Below are 27,983 nucleotides of genomic sequence, written 5' to 3' on the forward strand. Positions count from 1 at the left end.
CAGTGATTTTTTAAAGACACATAAGGATAACAAGGGGTGGATTTACGAAACCTACCACAAATAATCATCATGGCCACATGATATGTAATTGTTGAAGATTAACAATTCGGTGGGGATTTACTAATGAACAATGCTACAGTTAAGTTGTTTAAGATATGTTATGTGCATGTTAATGTTGCACAAAGAGAGTACAATATCCATCCTTCTGACTGACTGTCAGCAGTGCCAGTACCCTAATTCAGCACAACCACAACATAACCCTAACCCTAATCATCCCATACAGCATGATGTTCATTTAGTAACTGATGGTCCCATTTAGAGTAAAATAGACCATAAAGCAGGGTATGCTTTAGGGCGTGGCTACCTTGTGATTGACATGTCATTCTCAGTGAGTCCGTCCAGCTCAACGCACCAAACTCAGATCAAACTGTCAAATGAGAGCAGCTCAACACACAGTACATCACCACTGCTGGCTGCAACAAACCAACATTTCAGTGGTCATAATGACAAACTTCACTTTAATTTCCCACTGGTAAACTGATTTATGTGCCATGTGTGCCCTCATGTCACACTCTTTACAACCTGAAACAGAAGAAAAGAAAACCCTCAAAAACATCTGCTCCTCTGCCCCTGTCTGTGACAAACATATTCTTGTGCACACACTCTTATAGAGCCCACACACATCTCCTCTCCTGTGCTGGGTGTTAGGGTGGGTTCCCTCTCTGTTGTTCATCACTTTTCCATTTTTAACCCCCAGGCATGTTAGCACAGTAAATCAGAGCAACCCGTACCTTGTCATCCTGCGATTACCTGCTGCAGAATAAAGTGACTGGATGCCTGACCAGGAAAATAGAGGCTATAGCAGTGTGTATGTGTGTGTGTCTGTGTGGCTCTAGCACCTTCAAGCCATTCTTCAAAAGCATGAATGATGACGGCAGACGGAACCAATGCAATAACTGAGTTTATATACAGTATGTGCGAGTATATGTGCAGCTCTGCTCCACATTCACATGTGTCGTCGATGTAATTGATGACTCTCTGCACTTTTTAACTGAGTGTACATTCTGCCTTCAAAGTGCACGGCGCACCCACCTGTGCTGATGCTAATCGCAGGCTAAGCTTGGCACTCCAGCTGTGCCTGTATCAGATGAACCTCTGTGGGTAATCCCTCAGCCCGGGTTTCCGGCTGAAACTAGTAGCGCAGCTGGCCTTCTTCACCTCTTTCTCTGCTACACTGATAGTTCTCGGCCTTTCGCTTCACAATCAGAGAAGAGAAACGCAGAGAATCCAATTATATTTTTATCTATGACACTGGCCACTTGCTGAGATGAATGTGTCGCATAATTGTTCTATTTTTTGTTTGAGGTTGATCCAAGAGGAGTCAGCAGAGAGCAGAGAGAGGGCTGTAGTTTATTATTAGTTTATTTGGACTCAAACAGGGATTAATCCCAGTTCTTTCCTTGCAATTTGTGTATCTGAATTTAAGCGTTACATCTCTCTAACACACAAACTTTGTCATTTTTGATTTTATGTTGGTTAAGTTAGTCAAATATTAGGTTTTGTACTCAGTGGGAGACCTCATAGTCAAAATTCATACAAATTCTTCAATTACACAACCTCTTCACACATGGAAAATCTTAAAATAACAATAAAATATGCAACATATAAGAATGAGATATAGTTCAAATTTACTTCATAACTTTATTACTATTGTTGATGTTGCACAACTAACTTAAAATAATACAACCATCTTGGACGTCGTTTTGATATCTTCTATTTTGCATGTTTTCAAGAGATGTTTTCTGTTTTTTTGTGTGGTCTCAGATATGGTAGTGATGGTGAGTTTCCTTCAACACTGAAATTCGTTTTGGCCATCTGTGTGGTATTTGGCTCTACCTGTGAAAATAGGGGCAAACAAGTTGGAGGCTCATCAAAAGCGCAAATTGAGTTTTTGGTATTATGGTGTAAGTTGGGTCTTATTTGAGAAATGGAGATTTTATGTTGACAATAACTAATAAATAAGAAGCATGTCTGTTTCTGGCAAAAAAAAAAGTGCTTAAATGTCCAGTGTGTAACATTTATTAGGATCTATTGTCCTACAATACAATATTCAATGAATGAGCCATTTTTAGCGTCAGACTTTACCACTAGATGCCACTAAATCCTGCACACTGGTCCTTTTGAAGTGTGACTAAATCTCTCTCTAACCAGTGGACACATTTAAATGTGCACTTAAGATTTAGTAGAAGTGGTTAAAGCAGGGGCATCAGTAAATCAGTCTGTATTTATCTATAAATGAATATGAGTGATCCTTACAGTATCTGCAGGACTCTCTGCTAACTTTCTGTCCTCCTTAATGAGTTTATTTACAAACTCATTTTATATATATATATATATATATATATATATATATATATATATATGCATGTTCGTTTGTGCTCCTCCTTGTGTGCAATTGTGATGTGAACAAGAGTGGAAGACCATGGAAGTGGAATACCCGAGTGCCTAGACACTGCACATGGGCCGTGAAACACTTTTTGAAACAACGATCACTCGAAAACACTCATCACAGAAAACTCTACTCTATTGATTGATTGATTAATTGGTTCATTGTGGCTTGTGAAACCAGGGACGGATACACAATAACAACCTACGCCACACTCTATGTAAACAAGATTACTGAACATTGTTTTTGTACAACAGATCACTACAGCAGGTGAGACGAGGTCTTGTTTATGGTGCAGCATATTGAAACCAACTTGGTCCCAAATGACACTGGCACCAACCAGGTCTGTTCACTGTGCCTGTAAAATATACACTGCGTCCACGTGTATCCCTGCAGAGCATGTGCAGTAGTCAGTAGACCGTACCGAAGGGGTAGAGCAAGCAGAGATGTTTACTTGTTAATCGATGGTGTCTTTCTTTCAAATGGATAAAAAAAAGAAGCTAAAATGGACGCTTGCTCTTTGGCAGCTGTTAATACACCTGGTTTGTACATATCAATTTTTAGGGAAATACTTGTACTGTTGACCCCTAATCTGTCCACTGCTGCTTTATACTGTATGAAAAGCTTTCCCTTCAGTTCATTAAATCCCTGCAGCCCTCTGAAGGCAGCAGGACACATATGTTCATAAATCTGCAGGCTGTGACTGGAAAAGTGCCAGAGCACAGTGCCATTACACATGGCCGTCCACTGCGTTAACATTGACTACATAACATGTAAATAAAAAAATAACCACACACGGCACATCGGGCTAGTTTGTTATAAGCTGGTATTCTGTTGTTTACGTGGGAGATGTCGGATTGCAGCAGTGTTACCGCCTCTTTTCCAACTTTCTTTTCAGCGAAAGTGCCATTTCATGTTTTATTCTTGAAATGCATAACAGTGCAAACTCTGCTGTGTCACATTTTACAATATGATGTAATCATGTGTAACGTTCAGACGTTGCTCTCAATGTAATGTTCAATTTACAGGAAGATGGAAATCAATAGCTATAAACACTAAAGCTGAACAAAGATGTAAACACAAACATTCAACTATTATGCAACAGAAAACGGAGGAGAATCAACAATGTTTTCATTATTTATTTCTATGATTGTACAAATTAAATACAAATAGTCATTTACCCCTCACGTCACACACTCCGTAGCCACAAGGCCACGCCCCAAGTCCACATTTTTTCTATTTGCTTGGCTGAGCTAGCAGAATTTAAAGTATTAGCTCATCGGTCTATACTGCCAACCTGTTACCAACCTGTATAATTTTTTTTTCCTGCTGCGTCTGACCTCTTTTTATTGACCTCTTTTGTCGATTTGAGTGCAATAAGATCGTAAATGACAGAACCTATGGGAATAACAATGGAAATAAAAAACATTTATTTTGGAAATAACCATTTAATATATTAGTAATCTGTAATTCCCCCCATATAGTAGTTTCCACTTTTACGTGTACAGTCCACTTTTCCCAGGATTCCATTTTTCAACTATTTTCGCAGAATAGATGTGCATGTACTGAATGTGTTGTAGCGACCAAGCACGTCACAGCTGTGGAGCTGTAGAATAAAAAGAACTGCCATCACATTGTGGCAATTTATTAAAGAAACCTTTGCTCAGCCGTGAACTCTGCGGGACCAGACAAAGCATTGTCATTCTTCTCTGGAAGAAACAGAAAGCAGACAGGAGGGGGATTGTGTTGCCTCAAGGCGAGCTACTGGGTTTTAGAGTGGCAGTCCCCCGGTGTCAGATTGACTTGTTTCCTTCCACAAGCCTGACACAACACAACACTGACTATAATGTGCCCGCATAGAGGGGGACAGGCTCATGTTGTATTAGATTTCTTTAAAGAGTAAAGGTTCTCATTTTTTCAGGCAATACTGGTAAAATTATTTGTTTTGGGTCCAGTGAATTCAATTACCACTGAGCCTTATGGCTGCACCAGCTACTAACAGACCACAGCATTTCTGAATGCCATTGTTGCCACTTTTTTGCTTGGTCTCTGCAGTGTCATCCACTCTTGCTCACCTCTTCTCTTTTTGTTTCAGCAACCAAAAATGCAGAAATGCAACGAGACCTCAAAACTACAGGCCTGTCCTCACGAATACGCGGCCTCACTCAATACAATGTTGTTTCGAAAAAAATCTCCATAAACACGGCGTCGTTTCCAGAAATATCTGCGTCCACACGGATTCACTGAAACGACCCAAAACGCTGTAGTACATATGCCAGGCCTGTATGCGGCGCTGTGACGCCGCCACACCAATACACTAAGACCGGAAGAAAAGCCATGGAGCTAGGGTGGCCATTCGTCCGGCTTTAGGCCGGACAGTCCGGCTTTTAAATGCCCTGTCCGGCTGCAGGCGCAGCCTTAAACCGGACACTCATTTGTCCTCCTTTTGAGAAAATAACTAAAAAGGTCGCCTTTTGACACATTACTTTGTTAGTTTAATACTTATTGGCTAAAAATGTGTGTCAAAATAAGTAATTTCATTGGTTACGTGACCTATCAACACATGGCTAATTTTTATATTCAAATTAACGGTGCAAGCAGCTTCCGGCGGGACCTCGCACTCCACGCAACTTGGGACGGGCTGTGGCCGCGTCGCGTGCCGTCATAACATGTGCGGACCACAACATGAAAATCTGCCGTTAATCAGCTCAAAATCGCCACGCAGCGCTTACTTCCTGTTGCCAGTAGGTGGCGCTATCACTATGTCTGAATGTTGTCATGTAGACATGTTCAAGGCGAGACTGTGATAACACACGTGAAGTTTCATTGAGATTGGACAAGGTACGCTGAAGTTATGAGGACGTGTTCAGGGCAAAACTGTTTCAGAATATATGAAGTTTATTGGAGATTGGACAGTGCACACTGAAGTTATGAGCACTATTTTATGGCGAAGCTGCTGAAATGGACAAGTTGTCACTGGTACGCGGTTTAATGTACAGTCACCACAAATACAACGCGAAAAAATCGCAGAAAATGCGCACGGAATTCACTCAGGCCAACTTTGAGGGCACGCCACGGACACACCCTTCAACGTACATGCACAAATAGCACAACCTTTAATCAGAACCATTTTTTGACTTTTGAAGCATATCCGATAAATTCCCTAGGAGGAGTTTGTTCAACGCGAAAAGTTCGCCGAAAGTGAAACTTTGAATCAAAATGGCCGACTTCCTGTGGGGTTTCGGGTATGGGTCCAAGAGGCTTTTTTGTACGTCCCGGCATGTTACACGTGCCTACCGAGTTTTGTACATATCGGTGAAACGTGGCGCCGGGGCTGCTGTTTTTTTATCCCATAGGGGGCGCTACAAAAACGACAACACTGGTATGTCAGCTTCAGGCCCCACTCTACACGTGCCCTGGGAATTTCATATTCATAACTATTACGGTCTCCGCACAGTGATTTACCATGCCACCAGAGTGCCACCTAGTGGCAGATTGTTGACACATTTTTTAGTGAGCCTCAGGGAGCCATGGGGAAGCATCGTACCAAGTTTTATTTCAATCACACTTGCCGTTATGGAGATATAAACTTCTTCATTTTAAAGAGCGACACCTTGAGGCGATGGTCTGAAATTGTGCACGATGCCTAAGGAAGACATGTGGAACTATGGACCCAAGTATGATGTCAATCGGACATACCAATGTGGAGAAATGGTCCACTTCCTTTTTGGACGAAAAATCTACAGGAAGTTGGAATTTTATTGCGTTCTTATTTTTTGAAATTTGAAAAATGTTCAAATTACTATTTTTGCCAGCGTGGTCCCCAGGTGCTGGGTGAAAAATTTTGTGCGAATCGGACAAAGCGTGCAGGAGGAACACGAAAAAGTAGTTTAAGGACATTTCGCGCTTTAACGAAAAGCAAATATAGGCGGAAGTGGGCGGGGCCTATATGGGGAGATTCAGCTCCATTCACCGAACGCGTAGATACAAGGTTTATGAATGTGCGACAAACTATGCAGAAGTTATTAGCCTAAATGCACTTTTTATGATAGTATCGCCACCTAGTGGCCAACCCGAAAGCAACGCATATAATATCCCCATTTTCACCAGGCCTGACAACTTTGCCAAATAAAATTGACTTTTCGTATATGTTCAGGGGGGCAAAAATGCAGTCGAAGGGGGCTAAAAATAATAATAAGAAGAATAGGTAAGAAATCGAGCAAAAACAATAGGGACCTCCAGCGGTCGCTGGCTCGGTAGGCCATGTGTTGATTCGCCATGCGATCACCGTAGTTGCTGCCACCAGGCTGTCAATCAAGCTCTCAGCGACAGAGAACGTAACGTGAGCTAACGTCGGTTGTTGGACTGAAATTCTGGCTTCTGGCTAAATGGCTTGAAGCCTGGCAAGATGGATTCTCACAAGATCACATGACCTATTAACTATCATCTTGTTGAAATCTTTACACCTGATAGACAAGAGTCATAATTCACACAGCTCTTTGCCAGCAAAACACAAAAAATATTGAATGTTGCCATTTTATGCACAATGACAGTCTCTTTAACTGCCTTGAAAATCTCATCAGATGGAATCAGTGATGAAGGTTTGTGCTTACTTTGACAGTGGTCATTTTGGATGTGGCCATCCCAATAACTGAATGCAACATATGGCATTGTTCCTTGATTTTCTCCGGTATTCTCTGAACACTGCATTACTTCAGATGGAAGTAGGTGTGGGGCTTCTGGGAAATGTTGAGGGAGGTGCTAAATGATGAAGGTAAAGAGAGAGAGCATGTAACTCAACTTGACATCTTTGTGTCTTTTGGGAAAGGCCTCTCTCTTTCTCTGTCTCTCTCTTTGTCAGAGTAGCTCTCTTAATCTCTGCCCTCTTCAGATACTCAGTGCTCTCATGGATCATCAGGCTGCCCTCACCCACAGCTCTCATTCTGTTAGACGTCCAGTCAATGTTGTGTCTTTGCTGAACAACTAAATATGTTACATGTTGGTGTGTTGGAAGTGGGGTGATGTTAGGGCCCTATTTTTGGACCACAGACTCCCAGTGACGTAACCATGTCTGTGAACGAAAGATAGATGAAAGAGGTGAGGGATTTATGAAATGATACTGCTGTCATGACACAAACAGTCTGTTTTAGTCTGGGTCAGCTGGTGCCTATCAGATGACAAAATTATACCATATGTGATCATGAGTTATCTGACTTTCTCATTCGCTTTCAACAATAGTCAGAATTTCTGCCACTGCCAAAGCTTCATTGGGGGTTATGAGGCCTTCTTGATTTTAAAGGGTGTAAGAATACTTTAAAAAAATATATACAGTAGGCCTATATCTCAGCATTCCATTCATGTATGTGAAGAAAACTAAATGAAACTGTTGTTTTTAAAGTTTTAAAGTTTCATATTATTTAAGATATAAACTTAAAAATCTCACAGGATGAAGACCTGAACACACGCTTTATTCACAGAGCCTTCAGTCTCTGATAAACAGCCTCGTCCTGCATTAAAAAAGTAGAAACAACCAAAGAGCTGATAGAACAATGAGAAAGAAACACTGATGTTGATGATTATTAAAAATGATACAATTTTTAATAATAATAGAATTGTGTAAAAAGTTCTTAAAAATATCAGGAAAACTCTACTCAAAATGTATCTAAATCACTCAGTTTACATAAACTTCCTGCAATTTTTGTGTTGCCTGTTTGGGTTCATTTTACAGTTTATTAGCTGTTCTGTACTGTTATTGTTATGCACTGAATATAATATGAAATATCAATAAATGTATGACACTGACAAGGTTCATGTCACTTAAGATTTGCTGAAATTATTGCTGACATTTTTCAGTTTTGCCTCTGTGTATGCATGTAACACAGTGTGTGTATGAGTGTATGTACCTGTGCGTCATTTACCGGTATGCGTGGATGAAGAGCTGGGCTTCAGGGTCAATGTATTGACATGTGTTTCATGCCTTGAGTTCAGTTTGAAAAGCAAGCATCTGATCAGACACACACAAGCATGCCTCATGGCTGCACGGCAGCCAGCTGGCACCTGCTGATATTGATGTCTAGTCACAGATCATTAAAGCCACAGGTCTACCTGTGAGTTTATGTGTGTGTCTGTATCCTTCTACCTTTTCATTCAGTTCTATATATTTTTAATAGTCTGCACTTTCCATTCCACGCCATGCTCCCTCTGTGGTAACCTTTTCTTGTCCTCCACTCAACCCTCCTCACCATCTTGTCATCTGTCTCTTTTTATGTTGCTACCTCCTCGCCGTCATCATCATTGTTGAAATAGCCCTTTAGTTTCTCTGCGCTCTGAGAAATGGCCGGGAGGTTACACGCAGTTGCATCATGGCAGCAAAGTTACTCCATTTCTCACCCAACATTTTCTGTATTGAGCAACAAAGTCAAGCTTTTTGCCACACAACACACACTGGAGGCAAGACTTAGTCCGGGTGTATGTGTTGCTTAGTGTGTAAATGTGTGTGTATGTGTGGAGGGGGGTGTGGGTGGGTAGTCGTGAGTGTGTGTAGGTGACTTTAGCTTCCTCATTAGGAGTAGTTGTCTTGGATGTGTGCGATGGAGACAGAAACAGAAAGTGAGAGAGGGAGGTGAAAGAGTGACGCTGACTTAAAGAGAAGAGTGTGTGTGTGTGTGGGAAGGGAAGGGGGGGCGGTCTGTCACTTTACATTTAAGTGGCGGATTCACGCCACAGCGGGCTAACGGACAAACAATCCATCCTTATTTACCCTGCTCAATGCCAATCCCATTGGATTGGAGGGAATTGGATTCCCACATCCAGAGGCGAATTCTTTTCAATTTGAAGGACCCCATTAAAAGTCTTTTTCTGTCCGCCTCTGTTTCACTCTCCTGTGCTCTCCCTCCTTGCCTCTCTGGAAGTTTTCCAGTTGAGGTTGAACTGTCACACACACACACACACACACACACACACACACACAGCATGCAGAGAATTGTAGACGGCCTTGTGGCAGACCTCTTAAGCACACACACAGACAAGACTGTCCCACAAGAAAAACATCATTTCAGCAAATCATAAATAAAACAACATATATGTGGTTGTACAAATGATAACTGTTGTCTGTCAGGAGCTAAGGAGGAGGTCGGGGTGGATGGATGGACTTTTAACTCAGGAGCCTGCTGTTTGTTTTCTGTTTCCTTCTGGCAGTCAACATGGTTTTATAAATCTTTGTGTTGAACCTTTACTGATTATTAGTATTGCCTAGTTCCTAAATAACTCTCAAAGGAGAACTATATAGTAGACAATGATAAACTGAGAAGAGATGGCAGGAAGTGATTTTCTACATTGAAAGCACAATCACAAACTCTCAAAATTCCTATGGTCATCTTTTACAGTTGCTCAAATTGATCGAACCAAAAAAACACAAGGAGACTTTATCAAGTACAATAGTTGTTGTCCATAAGGGGGGGAAATGCATAACTGACCAAAATGCACCAAAAAAGGCTTTTGAGTTACTGCAGTGGACTTTACCTTGCCATTAGACAGCGCTTTCTGATTGGTAACCAAAGCCGTTCTATCCATCTATGTTCTCTCCAAAGTCAGCAGACTCCTTTGACAAACAGTAATTTTACCACACAGAACACAGGAGTTTCTGTTGCACCACTGCCTCATTCTGCAGCAACTAATGTTAGTTCTGATCCAAACGGATGTGTTAAAACATCAAAGTCACACATTAACACAAACTAACGGATGGAGGGAGTGGCTACCCTCCTCCCCCACCCTCCACTTTGAGTGGGAGTCTCTGAGCTCATTTTCAAATGTATACTGACAGAGACGCATCATTCTCAGGAGTTGCTACAACTTAGCTTAGCTTAGGTACAATACAGGTACCACATGGAAACTCTTACAAACACCCGTCAGTGTGCTTCTAGAGACTGTGAAATCTCTAGCAGACTGTCTGTGTTTCCAGCACGGACACGTAGAGTTTGACAGCAGCTCCTCATTAGCTCTGACTAACAGCTCGCTGTTCCTGCTACTCTGCTGTGGTCAGTCTGTCAATGTCAAGGCCACGCCCCCTAAAGTCACTGTCCTTTACAGGTCTTCAGATGCGATTTTTTAATTTGCTAAAATCTCCAAGTATTATTGTTCATTGGCTTCAGAAAAGTAGAGCCTGAGAGCTCTGTTAGCTCTTTTCCCAAAGTGACCACACGCCTGCTCAATCATTCTTCCCTTCTTACTTTTGTGTTTGCCCGACATCCAGCAGAAACTCTGAAAAATGCATTCCTGTTGTGAAAGTAAAGCATAATTTCCACTGCATGGTACAGCTGGACTGGACTTTTCTACTGCAGAGAGTATGCCCTCAATGTAGGCGGAATTCTGACCATCATGGCGGCGGCATGTGAAACTGCTCTTCAGTGTGTCAGAGACACAGGAGGATACAATGCTCTCTCTCTCTCTCTCTCTCTCTCTCTCTCTCTCTCTCTCTCTCTCTCTCTCTCTCAATAGGGCGTCTACAGTGTTTTAACTCCACCTTTTAGCTCACTTGGAACCTTGACTGAGGTGATACCAAAAAAACCAAACCATGTACTATCCACAACTTTGCAACAAAAAAACAACAGTAACAGAATAATGCAAGTAAATTAAGAGCAGTTAATTTAGTAACTATCATAGTAATTTAGTTATCATATCAAATAACACTAATATGTACAGAAACAATTATAATAAGTGATAATAGAAATAATAATAGACGATTTAAAAGGAATATTAAATGATGATTAAAGTCAACAACAGTAATAATACTAGTAATAATCGGCTATGATAAACAATTGAGATATCTAAATGTGTTTTATATCCACTGGAACCATGTAGGTTAGTATAAGAGAGCACACATCCTCTGACATCCCCTGGATATCTGACGGTAGCATATGATTTCATTAGATTTGCTGGCTGAGTGAGCTCAAAACACAACTTTAAAAAAGCTTTACACAATATATATGCAGATATTTGGACTAGCTGCTGAAACTAGTGCACATACAGGCAAAAAACCCAATTAAAGTTCTAGAACATATGTAGTACCACTGACATGCCAAATGAGGCTCTTTGGAGTAGTCCAACTTATTAACTATACAGTGACTATGCCATAAGTCAATAAATGAAAGGAGCAAGAACCGCAGTTAAAAACATCAGAGGGGTCAAATGGTTAATTAAGCTCAATTTCTTGTGCTCTTGATAGCATCACTGCTCCCTTTCTGAAACTTCCTCCTAAAAGGTTATATACACGGGATTTAGAACATTAATATAGCAGCGAGCAAGTATTTGCTTTGCGTTGTGATCTATCATTTCAGCAGTTACTGACCCAAAGAGTTGGACCTCTGGAAGCAATGGGTGCTTGGAGAACAAAGTGACAAGAAACAGAGTTCAGCTCCATAAAGTTTTAATGAAGCACACACAGTTATATCGTCAAGACCAAACTATTTACTTAAAGTCTGAGATAAGAAACAAATACATGGAAACAATGAGGCAGTCATAAGATGTGCAGGTTGGTACGAAGACAGATGGGATGAGTGGGGGATAGATGGTGCAGACATGAGTCAAGGTCATATAAAAAGACAAGAATGTAATGTCACAGCAATAGAGAATTATTTCACAACACAACGTAAATATATAGTGAACAAAAGGCATCACATTCCCTATCCCTGTGTTGATCCATGAGTAGTTTACTTCTCCGGTCTGGTCACACGTGCATGTGAGTCTCTGTGCAACTGTTGGCTTTGAGTAGAGCGACTGAAACTGCTGTTTTTCTCATCTAACTCAGTGAATGAAGGATTTATTTCAACCAAACCAGTTAATGATTGTTGAAACAGTGGAAAGACAAAGAACGATGTTTTGGTAAATTTGATTTTGTCTTTGGTGAGTTTAAATGACTATCTTTTATAATTATCTGCAAGGTTAAATTACAGTTTTTATCTACTGACTTGGTGAAAAATAAGGTCTATCTCTCTCGCGGATTCTTTCCATAATGTCGTGAGTGGCAGAAACAAACACTTTTAGTGGACGTACCTTGACTGATGCAGGATTCACATTAGTTTATATAACGGCCCCTTGCATCCCTTTTCACTTTTTCAACTGTTCCCTTTTAATTTTCTTATATAGCTTTGTCAGTGAAGGCTTTATTTTGACCAAACCAGCACTGATGATTGTTTTTGGAACAGTAGAAAGACAAGACACATTTTTGATGAGCTTTATTTTGTTTCTGTCAAATTTGATGATCTGTCTCTTGTGCAACATCTTGTCTGAAAGTCACAGCTCCTGTAACGGACTATTACAATATTGGAATAAAGAGAGGAGAGTGAGAAAAAAAAAAGCAGGTGGTGGGGCAGCACATAAGGCACTACAGAGGGATGAAGATAAAGAAAGGCAGCAGAAGAGCGGAGAGTCAACAGAAAGATGGATGAGATAGATGAGAGATTGCTTTCACTTCCAGGTCGCGGGTGGCTTCTGTCGAAGTGATTTTCAAAGTGCAGCATTCCCCAAACGCTTCAGCAGCCCTCTTACAGCCCTAATAACACTCTCACAATGCTCTCATTACCTTCTCAAAACACTCCCCTGCTGCTGACACACACACACACAGACACACACTTACTCTTATTTGATAGACAAGCACACAAAATATTCAAGCGACAACACAAAGACATAGCCATGTATCCTCCACCCCACCCCAAACCCGTCCCTGTTTAACAGGGTAAATCAGGCAGGATGGATTGTCTCAATACCGCGGGGAGGGTGGGTTGGAACGCTTGTAAATAAATATACAATGACAAGGAAAGAAAATATTAATATGCATAAGAGTTGTGTCAGAATGGTGGTCTGCATGGATTCCTCCAGTGTGTTATCCACAGGCAGCTGCAGACCGGGAGCAGGACCATCCCTGTTTGTTAATTTGGTTGGGGTAATATTTCAATAAATCAAACTGTGACAGTGGGCGAGTGGATGTGTAGAGGCTGCTCTCACAGGACACAATGTTCACCACAGCATGACTTTGTTTGTTGATGGAAGAGGTTTGAAGCCTAATGATAGGAAGTGATTTTTATTAGTACTTCCACTGCTTGTGATAAACTTTAGATATACATTTCTGTAAATAACTGAATGATAATACTGAATGGAATCAATTAATCGTTGCTCTAGTATAAACTGCCACTCGTGTCAGTAACAATCCTCCGCAGGATAGCTGAGAATGTAGTGGCAGTGACAAACCTTCCTACAGGCTCAGTTGACGCATCTGTGTCACTTAATGTGATCATGTGGACTCGCAGGTTGCAAGCCCTGAATCCCTTTTAATTGGTCAAGAGGGAACAGTTGCTGTTCTGCCAGCAAGGCACAGAAGAGGAGGGTGTAAATTATGAAATGTGTTTTCATTTTGCAAACTTGCAAAGCCAAGTGTGAAGTGGAGTGTTTTCATGCTGCTCCTGGCTGCTCTACATAGGAGCAGTGTTTTGAATGAAGCCCAGGGCAGGCTGGCTCTGGCAGGACTGCTTTGCTGTTTGGATCTCTCCTCCTGGTAAAAATATTTTCAACTGTGATCAGTGGGTGCTGAGGAAAGAACAGAGAGGATTGTGCCAGCGTGTATAGGTAGACTCAGCTCTGGACGTCTGTCATATATATTTTTACTCTCGGTGGAAGGGTCAGGATTCATCCCAATAAGATAGTTAGATTCACATTTTCTAATTGTTTTGTTGTTTGGGGTCTAATACCATCACCACCACTATCCTTACACCGCTAAACTGTCATTTCTGTGAGTAAAGAGAGTTTGCTGAATCTGATTTGGAACAGTCATATGAACAATCCGCACCGAAAAAAGTAAGACACATTTAGGAGGTCCAATGTGAGAAAGATCACAAAATCATGAGAGAATCTATCTTGCCAGGCTACAAGCTATGTGCTTGTGTCCAATCTGAGTGGTGTGGACCAATCAACGTCCTTTGAGGAACTACTGGCAGCTACGGCATGAGTTTTGGGCGTGGTTTAATGTTAGGTGCGTATGACGACTCATGTGAGAAGTGACAGTTGCTAAAGAGGTTAGCATAGATGCTGCTCTCAGAACTGAAGAGTATTTCTTCATTGAAAAAAGAGCAAAGAACTCCACTGAAGGCTTTTCTTCATGGAAAATATGTTTTTTCTCCTCTCCCAACTGGCCTCAGTAAGAGTTTGACTATGTTATATGGTTTGGTTGGTTGAAGTTCGCCCGTGATAGATGGTGAAAGACAGATGGTTCATCCAATCACCTGCCAAGTATGTTTTTGAAAGCGCATGCCTCATGAGGATTCTAAAATCACAGTGGTGTCTATTTTGAAGATCATACTCATCAAGGTCTTTTGCTTGGTTAGCTGTGAATTCATACCTGACTAATGAGGCCTGCTTTGGTGTGAAAGGTTCTCCGGCAATGATGTTCTCATGCAAGACCTGAACTCATTGACACTGAGAGAGTGCCAGTAGCTTGTGCTTTGCTGGCTGATCATTTGCTCATTGCCTCTGACAAGGATGCTTCACTCAGTTTATCAACAGCAAATCCCAGGGCTTTCATAGAATGTTTAAGCTGCAGCTTTAGGCAGCCAATTGGATGTTTTCCCATAGCTAGAGGCCTCTAGAGAGGCTGGTTTGGGAGGCATATGTTGTTAATGCTATATGTGTGTCCAGCCCATTTGATCTGCAACTTTTAGAGCATGGTACAGATAGTTGATGTGCAATCCTGGGTAAGGATATCGATATCATGAATTTTATCTTCCAATTTGATCCTCATGAATTTGAAAGAGATTGTATGAAAATTATATTTCAGTCTGGCATTCCTGCTCTAGATGGACCAAGACAGGCATGAGTACAAACCCTATCAACACCCAAGAATGCAAAACCACGGACCAGTATGGATGTAATTCGTAACACTACTGGCTTGAGCATTTAGAAAAATAATGCCCCTGTGATCCCAAATGTTTAGTTTACCAAAATCAGTCTAAAATCGTGATACAGCTGCAGTTGAGAACATTGTTAATGCAAAGCTGCACCTGTTATTAGACTACATCAGGCAAACATATGTCACCCCTACCTGCTGAGATGCCATGGTTTTAATTAAAGGACCATAATGGTGGTTTTGCATCTTTTGGCCAATTAACTACAAATTATATATTATGTACATTACTGCAAGAAAGCATTGCTTTCATCAACTATATTGTTGATGGATTACCTATGTGCAGCAACTATTGAGTCTCCAAGTTAATTTTCACTCTGCAAACTTAATGGCAACCAGTGCCTTTCTTGTCTGTCTGGATAGCAGGAAATTAAATGGTATGGCCCTTTAAACATGAAATTCATAGTGTCTCTTACAGTTAGTGCTGTCCAGAGAAATACTGTAGATCTCCGTTTTGTTGGAAGCATCACAAACTTAGCCAGACCTAAAATGGTGCCATGTAAGGCCGCCTCTGATGTGTTGGTGCACTTTGTTTTTTTTTTTTTTGTTTTGTGTGTTAACTCAGTTTTCGGCGGTGATGCCTGGAACTCTTTCACTAGAGAAGAGCTCATGAACATCAGGGGAACAACTCCAGCTGATCTCTTTCCCACTTTTCTTCTTTCTTCCATGGAATTATTGGACATTGTGGTCAAAGTTGCGCTCACCTTTGCTCGCGCAGTGAAATGCAGGAGGAGAGGAAAACATGCCGGTGCGCTCGTGTGTCTCCGCCAGCGCGGACATCGCACACCGGTACCTGGAATATTCCTCTCCAACGTACATTCACTATGCAATAAAATGGACAAACTTCAGCTACTTCTGGGGAAAAAAAGAGACTTTTCTTCATCTTCTGTTTTATGCTTCACGGAGACGATGCTGTGTTGATCGATACCGGACTCTGCGCTGCAGCTGGCAGGCTTCCAACTCTTCAGAGCGGATCGTGACACAGAACTCTCCGGCAAAACAAAGGGTGGAGACTGTTTTTACACCAACAGTGGCTGGTGTAATGATGTGATAGTGATCCAATAGTACTGCTCTCCTAATCTGGAATATTTCGTCATAAACTGTAAACCTTTTTACTCTCCCCGTGAGTTTGTTTCATTCATTCTGGTCGGTGTTTACATTCCACCGCAGGCCAACGTGCAGGAGGCACAGCGCACACTTGCCGACCAGATACTGTGTGTGGAGCGGACTAACCCGGACTCTTTAGTTATTGTCCTTGGTGATTTTAACAAAGGAAACCTCAGCCACGAACTCCCCAAATACAAACAGTTTATAAAATGCCCGACCAGAGAGGAGAACACACTGGATCACTGTTACACTTCAGTCAGCAGAGCTTATCACGCCGTCCCCCGCACCGCACTGGGCCTCTCTGACCACATCATGGTCCACCTGATTCCTACATACAGGCAGAAATTAAAGCTCTGTAAACCTGTTGTGAGGACATCAAAGCAGCGGACCAGTGAAGCTGCGGAGGATCTTCAGGCTTGTTTGGACTCTACTGACTGGGATGTGTTCAGGACTGCTACCAACAGTCTGGAGGAGTACACAAAGGCTGTGACTTCATACATCAGCTTTTGTGAGGACTGCTGTGTACCATCACGCACCAGGGTGTGTTATAACAATGACAAACCCTGGTTCACAGCCAAACTCAGTCAGTTACGGTTGCAGAAGGAACAAGCGTTCAGGAGTGGGGACAGGGTTCAAGGAGTCAAAGTATAAGTTTGCAAGGCGGTGAGAGAAGCTAAACGACAGTACTCTGAGAAACTTCAACATCAGTTCTCAGCCAATGACTCTGGTTCTGTCTGGAAGGGGCTCAGACAGATAACCAACTACAAACCTAAAACCCCCCACTCCATCAACGACTTGCGCCTAGCAAACGAGCTGATGGAGTTCTACTGTCGCTTCGACAGACAAAGGAACAGTCCTGACACCATCCCCCGTGACACCCCTCACCAGCCCCACCTCACCAGTTCCCCCTCCCCCAGCTCAGGAGCCGGGGCCACATCACAACTCCACACCTCTGTGAATCCATCCTCCTCCACCACAGTGACGACTCTCTGCCTTCAGGAGAGGGACGTCAACAGGCTCTTTAAGAGGCAGAGCCAACAGGTCTGTAGACGATGCAGTAAACATGGCCCTTTACTTCACCCTCCAGCATCTGGACTCCCCAGGAACCTATGCCAGGATCCTGTTTGTGGACTTCAGCTCTGCTTTTAACACCATCATCCCAGCTCTGTTACAGGACAAGCTCTCCCAGCTCACTGTGCCTGCAGGTGGATCACAGACTTCCTGTCTGACAGGAAACAGAATGTGTAGTTGGGGGAAAATGTCTCTGACTCCCAGACCATCAGCACCGGATCCCCTCAAGGCTGCGTTCTTTCTCCTCTGCTCTTCTCCCTGTACACCAATAGCTGCGCCTCCAGTCACCAGTCCGTCAGGCTCCTGAAGTTCGCGGATGACACCTCCCTCATTGGGCTCATCTCTGGTGGAGATGAGTCTGCCTACAGATGGGAGATTTACCATCTGGTGACCTGGTGCAGCCAGAACAACCTGGAGCTAAACGCTCTGAAAACAGTGGAGATGGTTGTGAAAGAACCCAGCCCCACCCGCCCCCATCATCCTATGTGACTCCCTACTTGACTCTGTGGAGTCCTTCCACTTCCTGGGTACCATCATCACCCAGGACCTCACCTAGAAAGCCCAGCAGAGGATGTACTTCCTGCGGCAGCTGAGGAAGTTCAACCTGCCAAAGACAATGACGGTGCACTTCTACACCGCCATCATCGAGTCCATCCTCACCTCTTCCATCACCAACTGGTACGCTCCTGCCACTGCCAAGGACAAGGGCAGACTGCAGTGTATCATTCGATGTGCTGAGAAGGTGATCGGCTGCAATCTGCCATCCCTCCAGGACCTGTATGCCTCTAGGACCCTGAGGCCTGCAGGCAAGATTGTGGCTGACCCCTCCCACCCTGGTCACAAACTCTTTGAAACACTCCCCTCTGGTAGGAGGCTGTGGTCCATCAGGACCAAAACCTCTCGCCACAAAAACAGTTTCTTTACATCTGCAGCTGGCCTCATTAACAAGGCCTGGAACCCCCACTGTCACTGACTCTTATACCCACCCTGTATATACAGTATGCATTACATTAATGCACTCCCGTTTTCTGTATAGTTTCCTTATCTTTCTTACTCTATTTATTTATATTTTAAAAGTACTTTATCTTTTTATTTTTGTGTGATTTGTATATTTGTTTATTGTATGCACCAATGCACCAAGACAAATTCCTCATAGACGTGTTTAAAAACTTGCTTGGCAATGACTCTAATTCTGATTCCATTTCTGATTCTGATTTTGAGTCTCCTGTATTGCTAAATATATCCTTTTTACTGATGTTATCTTTCAGAGTTTAGGAACGCAAGTTCAGAATTTTCCAAAAAGGTACCCGTTGCTTACATGTGGAAGCATAAGTTGTGACTGAAGCTCTACGTGAAATTAAATTAGCTAGATTTAAAAGCAGAAAATAGAGAGTGGTGGATGGGAAAGGTAGGAGTACTGGAGACAGAAAACAGAGGAGGCCTGAATGATGGACAATATCAATTAGCAGTACCAATCAAAAGCATAATTAACAACAAAGACCTAGGCAAATAACATGTGCAGCAAGTATTGTACAAGGAGCCCATCAGATCCCAACATGAGCCTGTGAAGACGTTTACACTGACGCAGTCTCCACAGAGTCAGCCTGTCTACTGTCTGTTTACTGTGCTTCCCCCTGTCAAGGACAAATAAAGAGCTGCCTCGGCCCGTTCCATAGGGACCTGCTGTATATGTAGCTGTATGGAATACAAACACATCCTTATATATATACACATACACAAAGGCCCATGGGAGTTTGTTCAGTGTGATGGGATCTGGAGGTTTATGCTGGGGTCTGCTTGATAATCTGCATATTTGTTTGTTGCTTCTAAATCTGACTGTTGCTGTGGCGTTGCACCTCAGGTCATTGACCTCTTTGGATGTAATGCCTGAGGGACAGACACACACACAAACACATCTCAGCAATAAGCACACACACACACACACACACACACAAACATATACACTGGCACAGTTTGGCACAGTTTGGAAGGCAGCAGTGGTCAGAGTTGACATGAGGACAGTCCCAGAGGTCTGTCTCTGCAGCATCTAAGCTGACTTCCGTTTTCTCTGTGCTGCCTCTGTGGTCCACAGTTACCATGGAAACACAGTTTGGCATAATATGTTTAACCAGATAGAGTTGCATCTCCAGTATTTTCCTGTCCTCTCCCCTGTTATTGAGGGAGAAAAATGTTTTAATTGCCCAGGTTTAAGGGAGAGCAGGGTAGAGAGCGAGTGGCTGCCAGCCGTTGGTGTAGCTGTCTGTATCTGTTTAGTGGAAATTGTTTTGCCATGAAACACCATCTGTCTGGCCTGCTGGCTGGCTCCACACTGATCTGTCTATCTATAGACTCAACTTCAGTTTAAAGTGTAGCAGCCATTAGAGCTACACACAAATGTTTACTTTTTATTCTACTGACAGTGTAGTGTTTATTAGACAGAATTCTTGCATTCTTGTATGATGCCAATATTTAACATTTCTTGTATTTCTTGTATTTATTTATTTATTTATTTATTGTCATGGGTCCCAAAAACTCTCCATTGAAAACCAGGGTGATATCAAACAACTGACTGTTTCTAAGTCCCGCCCCTTTTTGCTCTCTGCTCCAATAATAGTTGAGCAAGCCTCGGTCAGAACCTCAGTCAATTTTCTCCTTGTATTTAGATATGCTATGTGCTAGACTCTCTATGTTTAAAAGACAACCACATTTTGAAGACGGTTAAAAGATATAAGTGACATATCTTAAAGGTCCAGTGTGTGGGATTTCGTTGCATTCAGCGGTATAGTTGCACACTGAGGCTCACTCATTTCACCCTCCCTTTCCAAGCGTAAGGGAAAAACTGCAGTGGCTGTGAAAAATGCAAGGGCCTTTCCAGTTCCAGTATTTGGTTCGTCTGTTCGGGCTACTGTAGAACATGGTGGTTCAGCCTGATGGCCTGACATGGTAGTGATTGACAGTAATAGGCCTCTATCTTAAAGATCTGAAACGCAAGTATCAAACGCAAAACACAAGAACCTTTGTGGGCGGATCTAAAATGGGTTGGTCCGAAGTAGCTACATTACTCATAGGTGTGGTTTGGGCATAACGTGCAATAAACCAATCAGAGCGTCATCTCACATTCCCTTTAAAAGCAGGTGCGCTTGTTCCATGGCGGATTGCTATTATAATGGCGGATTTGCCAGGCGCACACCAGGAGCGGTTCACAGCTGAGGAGACCGACAGGGCCGTAAAAGACCGAGAAGAGGCATTGTATGGGGATGGGAGAAACCCACCCAAATTAGCTTTGGTTAAACAGGCGTGGGAGGAAATTGCCACAATTGTTTCTACGGCTGGCATCCCCAGGACATCGCACCAGTGCCACAAGCGCTACAACAACGTCAGAAGACGGGGGAAGTCCAGGCTTGCTGGCAACAATCGGACACGCCGTATAACTGGAGGTGGATCTGCCTCTACTCAGGACCTGACGCCAGCAGAGGACATCGCTGCGTCCACCCTCACCGCTGAAAGCGTTGAGGGATTTAGGGGCTTGGAAATCGGCACCCAACCCAATACACTAGCTGTCCAACCCCAAGGTACACTTACAAATCAAGTTCACATACATAGAGATTTCTTATGAAAATCTTTTTAATCATTATTGACATGAAATAAATGTAACACAGCCATACAATAAATCAAAACAATGTAACGCAGCTTCGCCGAGCAGTGCGCAAGGGCCAGCTGAGGAGGGAACACCAAGGTGCTGAGGATCCAGACCCACTACACGCCGTGGCAGCATCTTCAGACCGGAGGACCACCCGTTACTGCAGCTCCAGCAAACCGGGGTTTTGCTGGGTTTTTTTGTTCATTTACGAACAGTTTTCTGTCTGACAAAATGTAAATAAAGAAATGTCACAAAGACATACTTTCCGATGTTTTGGGCTCACTCTCACTGAATCACGAGGTTATGAATGCATGGTGATATTTTTGCAATGTAGTCCAACATTAGATCGAGATTACTTTGCTTACCTCACTATAGATGATGCAGCTCTTCTGTCAAATAAGCTCTCCTCTCCCTTGCTGCTGCTGGGGTATTTGGGTTAAATGGCATCGGCACATGCAGTTCAACATCACGTCTGTAATATTTCCTAATTTATGTCATCAACACATCCACGATTCATGGAAATGTTGTGTAAAACACAACATGCCACAAAGAATGCTGTGACTTTTTGAGGACTGTACTGTAAAGTGCCTCCTGACTTATCCAAACACCTGAAGCGCATTTTCAATATGCCGAATGTTCGTTCAATTGGACTGCGTTGTGTTTTCGATTATATAGCATTTCACACACTGTTGCTGGCATAATAAATGGTGTCATCAGCCACGTCTTTAACGGATAGCCGTTGTCCCCTATGAATGAGTCGTGGCTTGAGCCAGGGTAATTCGCAAAGATGGGCGATTTTACAAGTAGCATCGCAAATTACTTGTATATTGATCGAATGGGTTCCCTTGCGGTTGATATATCAGTGGGTTTTCTGATGGGGCACATAACCGCACATGGGTGCAGTCTATAGCACCAAGGACACCAGGGAACCCACACTTTGCCCAAAACACCTGCTTCGTTCTTTCCTGGCTGTCAGGTGTGACGGGGAATTGGATGTATTCCCCAGCATGTCGGACTAGACTTGATGTAACTGCATGTATAGCCGAACTTATGGCAGATTGCGAAATGCCTCCAATGGTGCTAAGGGGGTGCTGGAACGACCCAGACACATAGAAATAGAGCGCTGCTGTAACTTTCACTGCAACGGGAAGGGCATAGGGACAGGTTGCATCAGTCCCCAGCTCATCTGCCAGGAGATGACAGACATCTGTCACAGCCTGACAGGTCAGACGTAGCTTCCGCTTACATTCCTTCTCACTGAGGGAGAGATAGGTCTGTCTGGGCCGGTAGACCCTCTCCCTCCCGCGTCTAATTCTTTGTCCTAAGACGTACTCCATCTCACTGTGCAATAGAAAAAATTATGAGCAAGCGCAACTTAACTGGTAAGTTGAAGAGTAAGGTGTTTAATGAACTTACATGATGGTAAAGGTGATTTCGCAGTCTTCAGAATTTTGTTTCCTGGTTCTTGATGGACAACCCACTTTGTCAGGTGTCCTTATATACCTATGTGTCTTGCGACTATTGGTCAAACAGGTTAGTTTGATCCATCATTACTACAATTAGCCTGAATATTTTGGGTAACTGTGTACGCTAGATTTATGCCTATTTTTTCACATCTTCACAGACACCACAATGATTTCCCTCGTGTGGTAATATTTTTCCTTGTAATTGTATGTATGGTTTGCAAAAATGGGAACTGCTTCCTTGTAGATGAGAGAAGCAAAGTGTATGCACTTTGTGCACACGCTACATTATGGCCAAGCATGCGCCCTTTAAATAGCATCTGAATAAGTGCCACTGTTCAACAGTTCATTCCCTAATTTAAGGACGTGCGTCTGTGTACAAAGTCAATTGCGCTTGAGTAGAAGATAGAGCGCATAGAGCCAAAAGTGCACAGCCAGTGAGTGCAGCTCAACTCACAGTCCGTTACCTCCACTGGCTCCGACAATCTGTCATGGTGACGACCAAAATGCCAAATTCAACACTTCAAAATGCTACTCCACAAACTAATGGATGACGTTGCGATAGGTTCACACTTGGTTCTGGCTGAGACTTGCTCAACTGTTATTGGAGCACAGAGCAAAAAGAGGCAGGACTTAGGAAGTGTCGGGATGAAGTGCAGGAAAAATGACATGTACTGCTGCACTTTTCTGCTGAAGCTGCTTGTTAATTTGTGGAGCATCACACCGATGCCTGTGTAGCTGCACTCTACAGTTGGATCTTTTTTTAGTTGACTTAATTTTTGCTAGTCTAATTATCATGTGGTCTATGTGAACTAGGTCTCTTTTACGTCAGCTCTCGTGTCGGGTTTGTGTAGGTTCCCACAAGTCTATTTCACATTGGGTCCAACATTTTGGAGAGTAACCTCTCAATCCTAGAAGTGTTCAGTACAGCTGAGTATTGTTTGAACCTTTTCTGTACTATAGCCAGTGTAATTTAAAGGGGAACGTCAGGGAATGAGAGGAGGATCGAGACGGGACAGGCTTATGGAGAGGGTCCCTTAGCAACAAAATGGACGAGCTAACGGCGCTGACACGGAGCCACCCGGAGTACCGTGAGTGCAGTCTGATGTGTTTCACTGAGACATGGCTGCACAGGGACATTACGGACCAGATCGTATCCGTGGATGGCTTCCACACCGTCCGGGCTGAAGTCCCGTGGGATTTCACTTGTTGCAGGGAAACGCAGAAGAAGAAATTGTTGCAGGAAGTGTGCAAATCGGAGAGTAGTGTGTGAAGACATAGACATTTTTGAGGGGGAAATAAACTTTTTTTCGTCGTGAAGGCATTATCTCCGTGATCGATTATTCTGGGCTTTCGGTGAAGCGAGCGGTGGAAAAACAGGTAGGCGACAGTACTGTTTGTACGGTTTCTGCACAACGTATGAGTTGAAAAGGCATGTTGTTGTCACGTAAGGGCCCTGATCATGTTGCACAGACATTTTAATTCCATTTTGTGTCTGTTAAGAGGAGCAAAAGGCACTCTTTAGGATATGCCCCCAAGAAGTGTATTATAACTAACTGGGAGCTCTGGCCATTAGCTGCAGGCTCTCCAGTTTGCTAGAACCAATTCTGGTCGTTCTTTTTCCTATCGACAATACTCGGTGACCTCTAGTGATCAAGACTAGGGTAAAAATCTGCCGAAGTTCCCCTTTAAGTCCTGGCTGATTTGGCAACACCTGTGGTTACCATGGTAACATCAAGTATGGTTTAATAATGGAGCAAACACTCCTCAAGCAACAATTTTGTCAGAAATACAGAAGACAGACGAGCAGATGGTGTATCTGTTTACAGTGCAGCCAAATACACTCATGTTGTTTTAATAAAGATGTCAGTCAATAATAATTATAGGTGCAACCTGATTTCATGCTGCATTTGGTGTGAGTTGTTTTCCACACAACAGCAGAACACAGTAAAGTTGGTTACCTCACTGAGGAGTTGGAGGTCTGCAGCTCTTCTTCCAGCCGGCTGCTAACATATTTCCAACTGATCCACTCACAAAAATATGACCATAGTTTTGTTTTGTAGATGCAGTTTTGATAACTGATCTTGGTCACCTCTAACCTTGGTGACAAACACATTGCGTTTCTCGTCATAATAAAGGCCAGCTGAATGTGAAGCAGCAGCAGGATGTTCGTTTGCATGAGCAGTAACTTAAAACAGTTCTGACATGCTGTAAAGAGAGTGAACAGTAAACAGTGTGGCTAATATAAGAGAGATAAATTACGCTGGATTACATGCTGTGGTGAATCCCTCATGCTTAGGTAGACAATATAAATCCGGCACAGGACTAGCAGACCAACAAAAACAACTTTATAAAAAGAAAATTGCTGAATGTAAATACATGAAAATACAGACCAGAGGCGCCTGGATAGCTCAGTGGGTAGAGCTGGCGACCCATGTACCGAGGCTGAGTCCTTGCTGCAGCAGCCCAGGGTTCAAATCTGACCTGCAGCCCTTTGCTGCGTGTCATCCCCTCTCTCTCTGCCCCGCCTTCCTGCCTATCCTCAGCTGTCACTACAATAAAGGCAATAAAAGCCCCCAAAAAATATACTTAAAAAAAAAAAAAATGCAGACCAGTAGTCTCAAAATTGGATTTGATTTTATGGTGCCCATGCCAAAACAATACTTACTTTGAGAAATATAAACACTTTAATTTTAAACTACAAAGCCTATTACCTTATTTTAAAAAAGTTTTCAAATGTTGTTTAAACACAGAATTCAAATTTAGATTTTAATCAGGAACTATCTGATCAAACAAGACTACAAAGCTGAACAAGTATTCCGCGCTGACTTTAGGTACAATTTTTTATATAAGCACTATGAACACATTTTGGCTGGTCTCAAAAAGCATTGAGGATTGATAGCCAGGCCGTGTGTTCAGTATGTGAACAAACAAATCTTTCCAAAGTGAACTAAATTGTTATCAGTATCACAGAATGTGTAGCTTTTGGCATACATAAAGTCATAAGCCATCGCTGTGCCATAACTCCGTTGCAGATATGGTTACTGCACTACCGCATACACTGAATGAAACGGTTCAAATCAGCAACAGCCTGAATTTATCGAACTGAAGATGTAATGTTACACCAGTCCATTCTCTCAAGTCAAACAAACAAAGGACTTTAACTCAAGAGAACACTGTCTGTGTCCCGTGTGAAACCAAAAGACAACATTGACTTATTACTTACATTACTTATTATTACTTATTACTTATTAGCTTGCAACAAACCCTCTCCTCTCCCATCACGCCTTTCCTCCTCTCCCTAAATGTGTCTAGTCCTCAGATGGTGTCAGAGCTTGTGCTAAGTCCCAGTGTCAGCCCGGCTCTGTTGTCCAACTCTGGCTAAGCTTCCGGCCCCACTCCCCAGCAGTCCAAAGCTGGTGGTGTAAACAAACCTCCCCCAGTACTTAAAGCTCTCAGTCCGTGTACAGTCAGCTGATAGGACCGCTGTACTAGTGACAGCAGCTCATTAGCTGTTAACACATGCAGCAGTGCTGTGTTACAGGGGCGGAGCTAGAGGGGTGGACGGGGTAGCGCTGGCCACCTCTGGAACCTGATTGGACACCTCGGGTGCCACCCCAGTTGATTGACAGGTCACTGCACGTCACGTCGAAAACAGCGCGATTTAAAAAAAAATGTATTTGATCCTTGAGCTGAGTCTTGCGTCTAGTGTCTGTGATGTGCAGCCTTCTCTTTGTTTTGCCAAGACACCGACTTTTCCCACAGTTATGTACCAGGTTAAAGTATCCCAGTATTTTCCTTTATTAGGCCTAGTATATGGCCCCCCTGATAAAGCCTTGACCACCCTCTGGCAACCCCTTGTATAAAAGTCTAGTTCCGCCACTGCTGTGTTACAAGAGAAAATGTCCGTGCTGCCACAAATGTCTTGGTGCACAGCTCTTGTTTGAAGTTATTTTTGTTTTTCTGCAGACTAATATCCGACTAACGAAAAGTGTGTCGACTAAGACTCTTCTTGTTGACTAACAGTTTACTTGACTATTAGGTGGCAGCAATTTTTGAGGGCGGTCATTTTTGTGACTAAACCTAACCAAACCGCGGCCGTTTAAACTCATCCAATGTAAAGTGAGTTTCAAAGTCTAACTAGACATTGCATATTTATTATTGCTGACTTAACTGCAGAGCTCTGCACGTGCAAAACGGACATGAGAGAGCTACCTACAGTGTCTTATATTGAAACGTATGCAGCCACTGATCAAGCTGCCGTATTTGACGAGTTGGGATTGAGAACGTGTTGGTCACACCATTATGAATCCATTAAAACACTGTGATGTGATCTAGTTATATAAAGAAGAAGAAGCTACATAATCATTGACTAAAGTTCATTTTTTTTATTTCCACCTCTAGCCAGCACCTACCTGCTATTCTCTGTACACTGCTCACACAAATGCACAAACATACGTGCATACTATTGCACACACTGCAGCTACTACAGTACCGGTAGGATAAATAATCTTTGTTGCACTGGTCTGCAATCAAAGGAGGAGAAGGGAGGTGGCAGTACATCTAGCCACACAAAGTAAGGGGTTAACACTGCTGCTGTTTAAACAAGGACCTGTCAGAACATATATGCATACACCATAACATATACAGTCTACACAATGCAGACAAACACAGGACACATTTCTTGCTCTATAACAAAAAGTGTCCAAAGCACAAAGACAACCTTACAGATTAACACCAGCATGACAGAAATGTGCATATACAGTCCAAACCACATCCATCCAGCTCTTGTATACACTCCCTTTTCTTTTTCTTTAGTGCTTTGGTATAGTCTTGGTATTAAATATGTTTAAATGTGTTTCTTTGTGTTTTTCCACAGGCTGACACTTAACTGAAGACACATCCAAAGGTCTCACCCACTTTGCCAACATCCTAACGTAAGTTTCCCAGTTTAATGTCATTTATTTCTATATTTACATATTTTCTTTTTTCTCTGTTTCCTTCAACTTCCACAACTTTTCTGGATTTAAATAATAGAATAATGGAAGGAGTGAAAATGATATATTCTCCTCACTGTAGCCTTGCTCTACAGGTGTATGCTGCCGTTCACACATCAGAATAATTAGTTGTTCAATAATTGTGATACAACTGCTTTAAATTAATAACACTTTGTAACCTCTATTTCATGGTAAATAATGTCTGAGCAACAGGAAGCCGTTGTTGTTATACTCAGAGTGTAGCTTTATATATTGAAACATGTTGGAAGTCTTATCATAGCTGCACATTTAAGGTAGGTAGGTTCACAAC

General features: G+C 42.7%; 1 long non-coding RNA gene across 1 annotated transcript in view; it reads left to right on the plus strand.

Moving 5' to 3' along the window:
• Positions 1-27,614, plus strand: part of LOC127373088 (uncharacterized) — a 178,334-nt gene extending 150,720 nt beyond the window's left edge. Inside the window, exon 3 of the long non-coding RNA XR_007886872.1 lies at positions 27,556-27,614. This is a non-coding gene — a long non-coding RNA (uncharacterized LOC127373088). The remainder of the gene's footprint in view (positions 1-27,555) is intronic.
• Positions 27,615-27,983: the final 369 nt, after the last annotated feature.

Source organism: Dicentrarchus labrax, unplaced genomic scaffold (genome assembly GCF_905237075.1).
Source record: "Dicentrarchus labrax unplaced genomic scaffold, dlabrax2021, whole genome shotgun sequence".
In the NCBI taxonomy this organism is placed as follows: domain Eukaryota; kingdom Metazoa; phylum Chordata; class Actinopteri; family Moronidae; genus Dicentrarchus; species Dicentrarchus labrax.